The sequence below is a fragment of the Triticum dicoccoides genome, chromosome 3A (assembly GCF_002162155.2).
Source record: "Triticum dicoccoides isolate Atlit2015 ecotype Zavitan chromosome 3A, WEW_v2.0, whole genome shotgun sequence".
NCBI classification, from domain to species: domain Eukaryota; kingdom Viridiplantae; phylum Streptophyta; class Magnoliopsida; order Poales; family Poaceae; genus Triticum; species Triticum dicoccoides.
Window position 1 is genome coordinate 6,973,453 of NC_041384.1, and position 7,367 is coordinate 6,980,819.

At 43.6% G+C, this 7,367-nt stretch overlaps 1 long non-coding RNA gene across 1 annotated transcript; it reads right to left on the bottom strand.

Annotated features, from left to right (window-relative positions):
* Window positions 1-2,755: 2,755 nt before the first annotated feature.
* LOC119270899 lies at window positions 2,756-6,054 on the bottom strand. Its single transcript, XR_005134360.1, has 3 exons — window positions 6,024-6,054; window positions 3,973-4,197; window positions 2,756-2,971 (listed from the first exon to the last, which is right to left on the bottom strand). It is a non-coding gene; the product is annotated as an uncharacterized LOC119270899 (long non-coding RNA).
* Between the last annotated feature and the right edge of the window lie 1,313 nt (window positions 6,055-7,367).

Below are 7,367 nucleotides of genomic sequence, written 5' to 3' on the forward strand. Positions count from 1 at the left end.
CGCGCCATAGTTAGGCCCAGAAGCCTGCTATATAGAGGAGTTCGAAGGAGCAGCCGCAGCTGGGTTTATAAACCAGTGCGGCTGCCCTTTGCCCGGCGAGTTGGGACTAAACTTTGCGCCCCTCGCCTGGCAGCGCACCCCCTTTAGTACCGGGTCGTCGCTCCACCTGGTACTAAAGGTAGGGTCTTTAGTACCGGTTGGAGCCACCAACCGGTATTAAAGGTCACCACCCGGTACTAAAGGGCTACCCTTCCCGCCGCTTGGCCTGGCCAAAATTGACCTTTAGTACCGGTTGGTGGCTCCAACCGGTACTAAAGGCCCATCCTACATAAATGGCACTTACAAATTTCGTCAGTTTTTATCTGCTTCTTCTCCTCTGCCCCGTCGCCCGCCGCCCCCATCGCCACCCCTTGTCGACGCCCCCGTCGCCGCCCCGTCCCCGTCCCCGTCGCCCGCCACACTTCAAAATGAAGAACATATCCATGAAGGTGGCAGACGTCGTTGCTTATACAAATCCCCCCGAAGCAACCTTCCATTGCAACCCGATTCCAGCCGGCTATGCTCGTGTCATGGTTGATGAGGTGGTGGACCAATATTCGGGGCTAGAGCTTGACATTCCTAGGCATCACCAGGAGCACACACTGGGAGAGGCCATACATCATATCATCCTATGAAGAAAGGATTGCATCATCTTTCGAAGGCCACCGACACCGCGTCGTCATCCGACTCCTCCTCGATGTGAGGCCACTCCTCCTCCAACTCCAGCATAGCAGGTGGCCACTCCTCCTGCTTCAAGTCCGGCACAGCATGAGGCCACTCCTCCTGCTTCAAGTCCGACACCGCGTGAGGCCAATCCTCATGCTTCAAGTCCGGCACATCGTTAGGCCCCTCCTCCTGCTCCAACTCAGCCACGTCAGCCGTCTCCGCCGCCTCAGCAATCGGGGAAGAGAGACGCCGCAGCTATGATGCGTAGCGCTACGAGTCGAGGTAGTACAGGAGGTATAGGCGGAGTCAAGCGATATAAATATGGTCCAAGCCTCGCTCCTCTTCCTCAGAGGCCTTATGACATGACCGAGGAGCAAAACGTAGCCATAGTGAAGGCCCTAGTGGACGCCCATTTTGGACCGAAACCGGCACCGCCGCCAAGGGAGAAAGTGCCAGAGGAAAAGATTGCCACTTTATTCGTATGGCGAGACCACCAGCTCCCAAGCCTGTTGACTCAGACTATGAGCGCCAAATCAGGAAGGCACATTGAGCACGAGTACAGAAGGAGTCGAGCTCAAGCTCGAGCCAAGCAGCTGGCAAAAAATGCAGAAAACCGTTCCCCAGCTGGGAGAACAGGGGACGCAATCGATACCCCCGCTTGTTATGGCAACAACACATAAGAGTACCGACACCCTATATATATGTGGGCAAACCGTTAACGTTCCCCAGCTGGGCAATCTGGTAATAACCGAGGAGCATATAATGCAGGCTGAAATGATCGGTATGACTGTTGGACAACTCCTTGAGATCGAGCACATGTCTCCACTTAGAGAGGAGGAAATAAAACGAAAATATGTCCGTGGTGAACCTTTGATCAAGCCCGAGGAGGTCAAGAACCTCCCTATGAGAATGTATGAATTGCATCAATGGTACATGAAAATTTGCAAGACCCACAATCTACAGTTCCTCATGGTGAAAGTCAAGGAAGAGGATAATTCCATATGCTAGCTCTGTCTATTGAGTATACAGAACTGTTTCAGTTATTCAATTATGACGCACTCGACAAATCTATCGTCAGTTGCTATTGTCTGTAAGTGATTTATTTCTGTAATTTAAGTCTCAAGTTATCTGTAGTGCTCTCCTTGATCATTACATGTAATTATCCTTACTATATATTCTTTTCTGTGGTATTATGCAGGATGAAGATGTCCGAAATGAGAAAAGCTGGACGCTATGGCATTGGGTTCATTGACCCAAATACCATTAATGAAGAGACATGGTCATATGAACATTATAAACAAGAAATAGAGAATAACATGCTAGACTTCTTGAAGCGCCTCATTACCAATGCAGATATACTACCACTACAAGAAATATGTCAACTTGTGACCTTGACTATTGGTCAATGAAAGGTCATTGTTTTTCATTTCCGACCTTTTTTGACCAAAAACAGAAGGTCAAAAGCTGGCGGTCGTAAACTGAAATTAACGACCTTCTCTATGAGAAGGTCGTGGACATTTACGACCAAAATATGCCTATTGTTTTGTTTTGTCACTAGCAGCCTCCCCAAGCCATGTAGGCATCCGACGTGGCAATCTGATGTGGCATAAGATTCAGCCCGGTCCAATTCAGTTTTCTACATGAGCCTAGCCCAACAATTCGGCTTTTTTAATGTGTTTTTTTCCTGTGTTTTTATTAGCTACATGGGTCTGACCCAGTAATTCAGCCCATGTATTATTTTTTAGGCAAGCCCTTTTAATATATGTATTTTATGTTAATTTCAGTAAGCTACATGGGCCTGGCCTACAATTTGGCCTTTTTATTTTCTAGCGCACAACATTTTGCAGTCAATTTATTTTTTATTTCCAACTTTTGTTCCCAGCTCCAGTTTACAGATGGGTCCCAAATGTCAGATTTTTCATGACTTATTAATAAGCAATATATATGTATATATCAAACAGACAGAAGAGAGAAAGCATATGAAAATCTTCAAATAATAGCTAAAATAAGTTTATTATAATATGCTATACAAAACAGAACACGTGAAACTACATACACTCATTCACATCACAACAACCAGTTTTCATACAATCATTCACATCACATCAACCAGTTTAACCATCGAATCTTGCATACCCAGGAACTTCAAACTTCACCCAGATCCACACAATCATAAATAATGGGATCTACAAATAGACCGCTCTACCAGTACAAAAGCTAGCTGCTCTTCAACATGGGTAGAAGTCCTCAACGGAGTTCCATTCACCTACAAGAACAGAATGGAATATCAAGTACTTGCATTCTTCAAGAAGATTACAACCAACATATATATGTACGGGGACATCAGGAAAGCTGATGGAGCAAAATCAAACAGCAGATAAATCAAGTAAACAGACCATTTGGAAAAAAATATACTACCAGGCTTGAACATGAGCATAGAAAAGAAAAGATGATTTCAGTGAAATTAAAACTGCCAATGAAAGCTGAATAACAGTTCAGCTGATTAATTCCTAGTATGGAGGAATATCACAAAATTAAACAAGATGGTCGTGCAAGTTTCTATACAAGTATTCGTGATTACGGTTTGTTATCATCGTCTAAATTCTCCAACCTGCACAAAATTAATTAATATATCTGAATGTGCTACCAATGAAGCAAATTCTAAAAGATACACGGACAGGGCTTAATTAGCTAACCATGTCATTCTATAAACACACAGCAAACTCAATGATAACGTGTATAGTTATTACCATATAGTTTCTATATGAGTATTCATGATTTCCTTTTGTCATCGTCGTTTAAATAGCTTGGCGAACATTGACAGCAAAGAAACAAAAAATTTAAGTCAATAGCTTTGTGAGCATGTAGTAGATTGTTCACATCCTTATGAAATACATGGAAAAGAAGCTTTACCATGTAGACAAACACCCACTAACTCAGACGCTACAGGTGCTTGTTTCATCATGTTACAAAGGAGAAGCACAAACCACAACTTTACTCCACACACACATACACACACACACACACACGCACACGGAGCAGTAGATCAACAGGAGGACATAGATTAGACCAAATCCACATAAACAAATCCATACACATAGCAGGATAACTGGATATTGGCCAATTGGTTTGATCAGGAGCAACAGTGCATATTTTCCCTAAACCTAAAATTGCCATAGTGCGTAAATCATGCCACTGGTCAGAGCACAACACCACAATCACCAGTACAAGGCCACCAGAAGCACCACAGAGAGGGATAGAGCTCACCTAGGTGGTTTGTAGCCAAGGAAGAAGCACAGCCGGCCGCGGTTGCGGCAGAGTTACTTGCAACGCATATGCAGATCCTTGGGGCTTGTTGTCTTTACCAACACTTCATCCCACAAAACAACTCCCTTGGCTGCCATGTCACATGCTTCTACTGCCTTGTCCACCATGTCATAGATGCATCCAGAGTAGTTGGACTGAGATCCTCCAGCAGAGGGGCACAACCAACTAACATACAAAAGGAGAAACGGTCACTTTAAACGGTAATAATATTTTAGGTCTGACTAGTACTAAAATCAACAGCATCTGACTCTATATAAAAAATCAACAACATGTTGTAACAGTACGACTGTGCTCCCAATCATAAACAACAAGATTCGGGACATTTATCATGCCAACAATACCACTAGTAGTAGTACCAATGTGTTAACAAAATTTAGGCCAGTAAACCAGGACAAAGCCCCTGCTGCTCTCAAACAGTAGGTCACCGCCATAAGCTTTGATTTCTGGCAACTAGGGGAATTGTATCAATTGCAATTCAAGATGGTGCATTATTTGCTAGTGGCAAAGCAGGTTCGTTTTTACTGGGTACTAACAAAGTTGGTTTTTACTAGGTAGCGGCATAGTAAGTTGTGACATTTAAAAAAAACAGTAAGAAAACCAGCGGCGGCTGCTCCAGCCCGCTGCTCTCCTCCTCGACACCGCCACTGTAAATTTTGCTAGCAATCATCAGCAGCAAGTACAGAGTAAACTAGGACTTTGTTGTAGCTACAGAAACTGAAACAACACACACATCATGGAATTTCATATCATAGCCAACAAATATTTTACCGGAACACAGGGTGTTCTTCTCCGTATTTTAGAAACATGCAAACAAAGGTTTCAGTACAAACAAACAAGTGGAGTAGACAAATTTCAGAACAGAATGTGTTCGCACCATTTGGTTTATGTGCTTGGTTTGTTTAAACAGAAGTTTCTGTACAAATAGACAAGTGGAGTTAAAAAAATACAGAAACTACATAAGCTGCACATTCAGGTTGTGATACTCCCATCTTCAGTATATGCATGTTGTGATACTCCCATCTTATGCAATTTGACTCGCAGAACAAGAACAAAACTGATTTTGAACATTCGATGCAAAATACGGTAAATACGTCTTGTATCTACTCCTTGGCTACTGTTATTTCAACTGTAAATTTAGCCAGCAATCATCAGCAGCAAGTACAGAGTAAACTGGGACTTTGTTGTAGCTACAGAAACTGAAACAACACACACATCATGGAATTTCATATCATAGCCAACAAATATTTTACCAGAACACAGGGTGTTCTTCTCTGTATTTTAGAAACATGCAAACAATGGTTTCAATACAGTCAAACAAGTGGAGTAGACAAATTTCATAACAGAATGTGTTCGCACCATTTGGATTATTTGCTCGGTTTATTTAAACAAAAGTTTCTGTACAAATAGACAAGTGGAGTAGCATGTGTTTACTTTGCATGCTCAAGGTACACTAGCCTGATGAAAACAATATGCTCGAGGTAAATTAGCTTGCATGCTCGGAGTACATTTAGAAATTCTGAACAACATCAAATTGGCTAAATAACTTGGCCTAGAACACCAATCTTAAAGTGAATTTATGAGAGCAGTACATTCATGAAGTTCTACTCTGAATTTTAACTTTCTTTCTCTGAATTTTCTGCAGCGGGGTAATATCTCAAAAGAAAACAACACTGTAAACAGGCAATTGACTAAAACCCGGAGTACTATGATAGGGAATACCCACATTCATTTCAGAAATTGGTGTTGGACATACGACAACCCCTTGAAGTACACCTAAATTTATACTGAATTCCTTGCTCTACGACTAAAACCCGGAGTAGAAACATAAGGAATTGAAATGCCTGCATTCATTTCAGCAAGCAAACTAGTAGATCTTAGAGGTTGAAGCACTAAGGTTAAGGAGTAACTTAACCAGAAGGGCCTGGCAAGCTAGCACAAGCATCAACAGCCGTTTTAATCACTCAGAAGGGCAGGAGTAGCTTAATCAATACCCTTATCCGTGAATTACAGGTAGGACTCAATCTTTAAGGTTCGTGTTGGGCTCTTGGTGGCACTGCCAGCTTATCGCCTTCCCTTGGCGCTTGAGTAGGCCGTCAACTCCTTGTTGTACGCCATCCTCACGTTCATACTCATAGCAAGGGCGGCAGACCAGGAGGGCGCACTCATTGCAGGCCTAACCACCTGCGCCTTTCAACTCCTTACCCTGCATTAGCAAGATCAAAATAATGTCAGTATACACCCCTACGAAATTAACACAACTTGCCAGGAGACACAGCAATTCCTCATGTATTCATTGATGCTACATGAGGAAATCATCTGCTTGGCTTAAAGTTGAAACTATGATCATCAATGAATACTAAACAAGGTCCCAATATATCAGTGAGGTCTGGAACAGAAAAATCTCTTAATTGCTCCACCACTCGTCAATTAACAGAGAGGGAAAATGCGCCAAATAAACGAATCCAGCTCGCAACTACGCAACCCCCGTTGTTACCCCTAATCTCGCAACCTAGATCCACTACCTCGCGCGTGCTAGATCCACCAATACGCGCACCGCATGAAGGAGTTGTGACGAACAGAGATGACACCGAAACATTAAGGCGTCGAGGCAGGCAGGAAGGGTGAGAGAGGGGGGATACAGACGTACCCATCATGGTCGGAGATCCGCGGTCACCATGGCCGGAGATGGACGAATGCCAGCGCGCGTGGTGGAGGTCCACTAGTAGAAAACGGGCCTATTGTCCCGGTTCGTAAGGGCCTTTTGTCCCGGTTCCTGAACCGGGACTAAAGGGTCGTTACTAATGCCCTGACCCTTTAGTCCCGGTTGTAACCAGAACCAGGATAGATGGGCCTCCACGTGGCCTACGTGGTGAGCCCAGGCAGGAGGGCCTTTGGTCCCGGTTGGTGGCACAAACTGGGACCAATAAACCTCCACGCGTCAGCATTTCTGTGGCTAGGGTTTTGGTTTTTTTTGAAAGGGGGGGTTGGGGGTTTTGGGGGGTAAATTTAGATATTTCATATATTGTGTTAGATAGCTAATTAATTGAGAGAAGTGTCCTCTCTTATGTCCGTGCTTGGTCGACGCTACGTACTATACATACGTATAGAGAGGACTAGACACGCTAGATAGCTAGTGAGCAAACGAAGGAAACAGAAGATCGTCATGAACATATATGCATACAGAGAGAAGTGATATCGACCACCTCTCCTTCTCGGAGAGATTGGTCGAACAACAAGTTCTCGTATATCTATCCGACACTACCTGCTACATATATACAATAATTATCTCTTACCAATATAATCTCCTAAATTAGGGACGCATGGTCCACATAGTA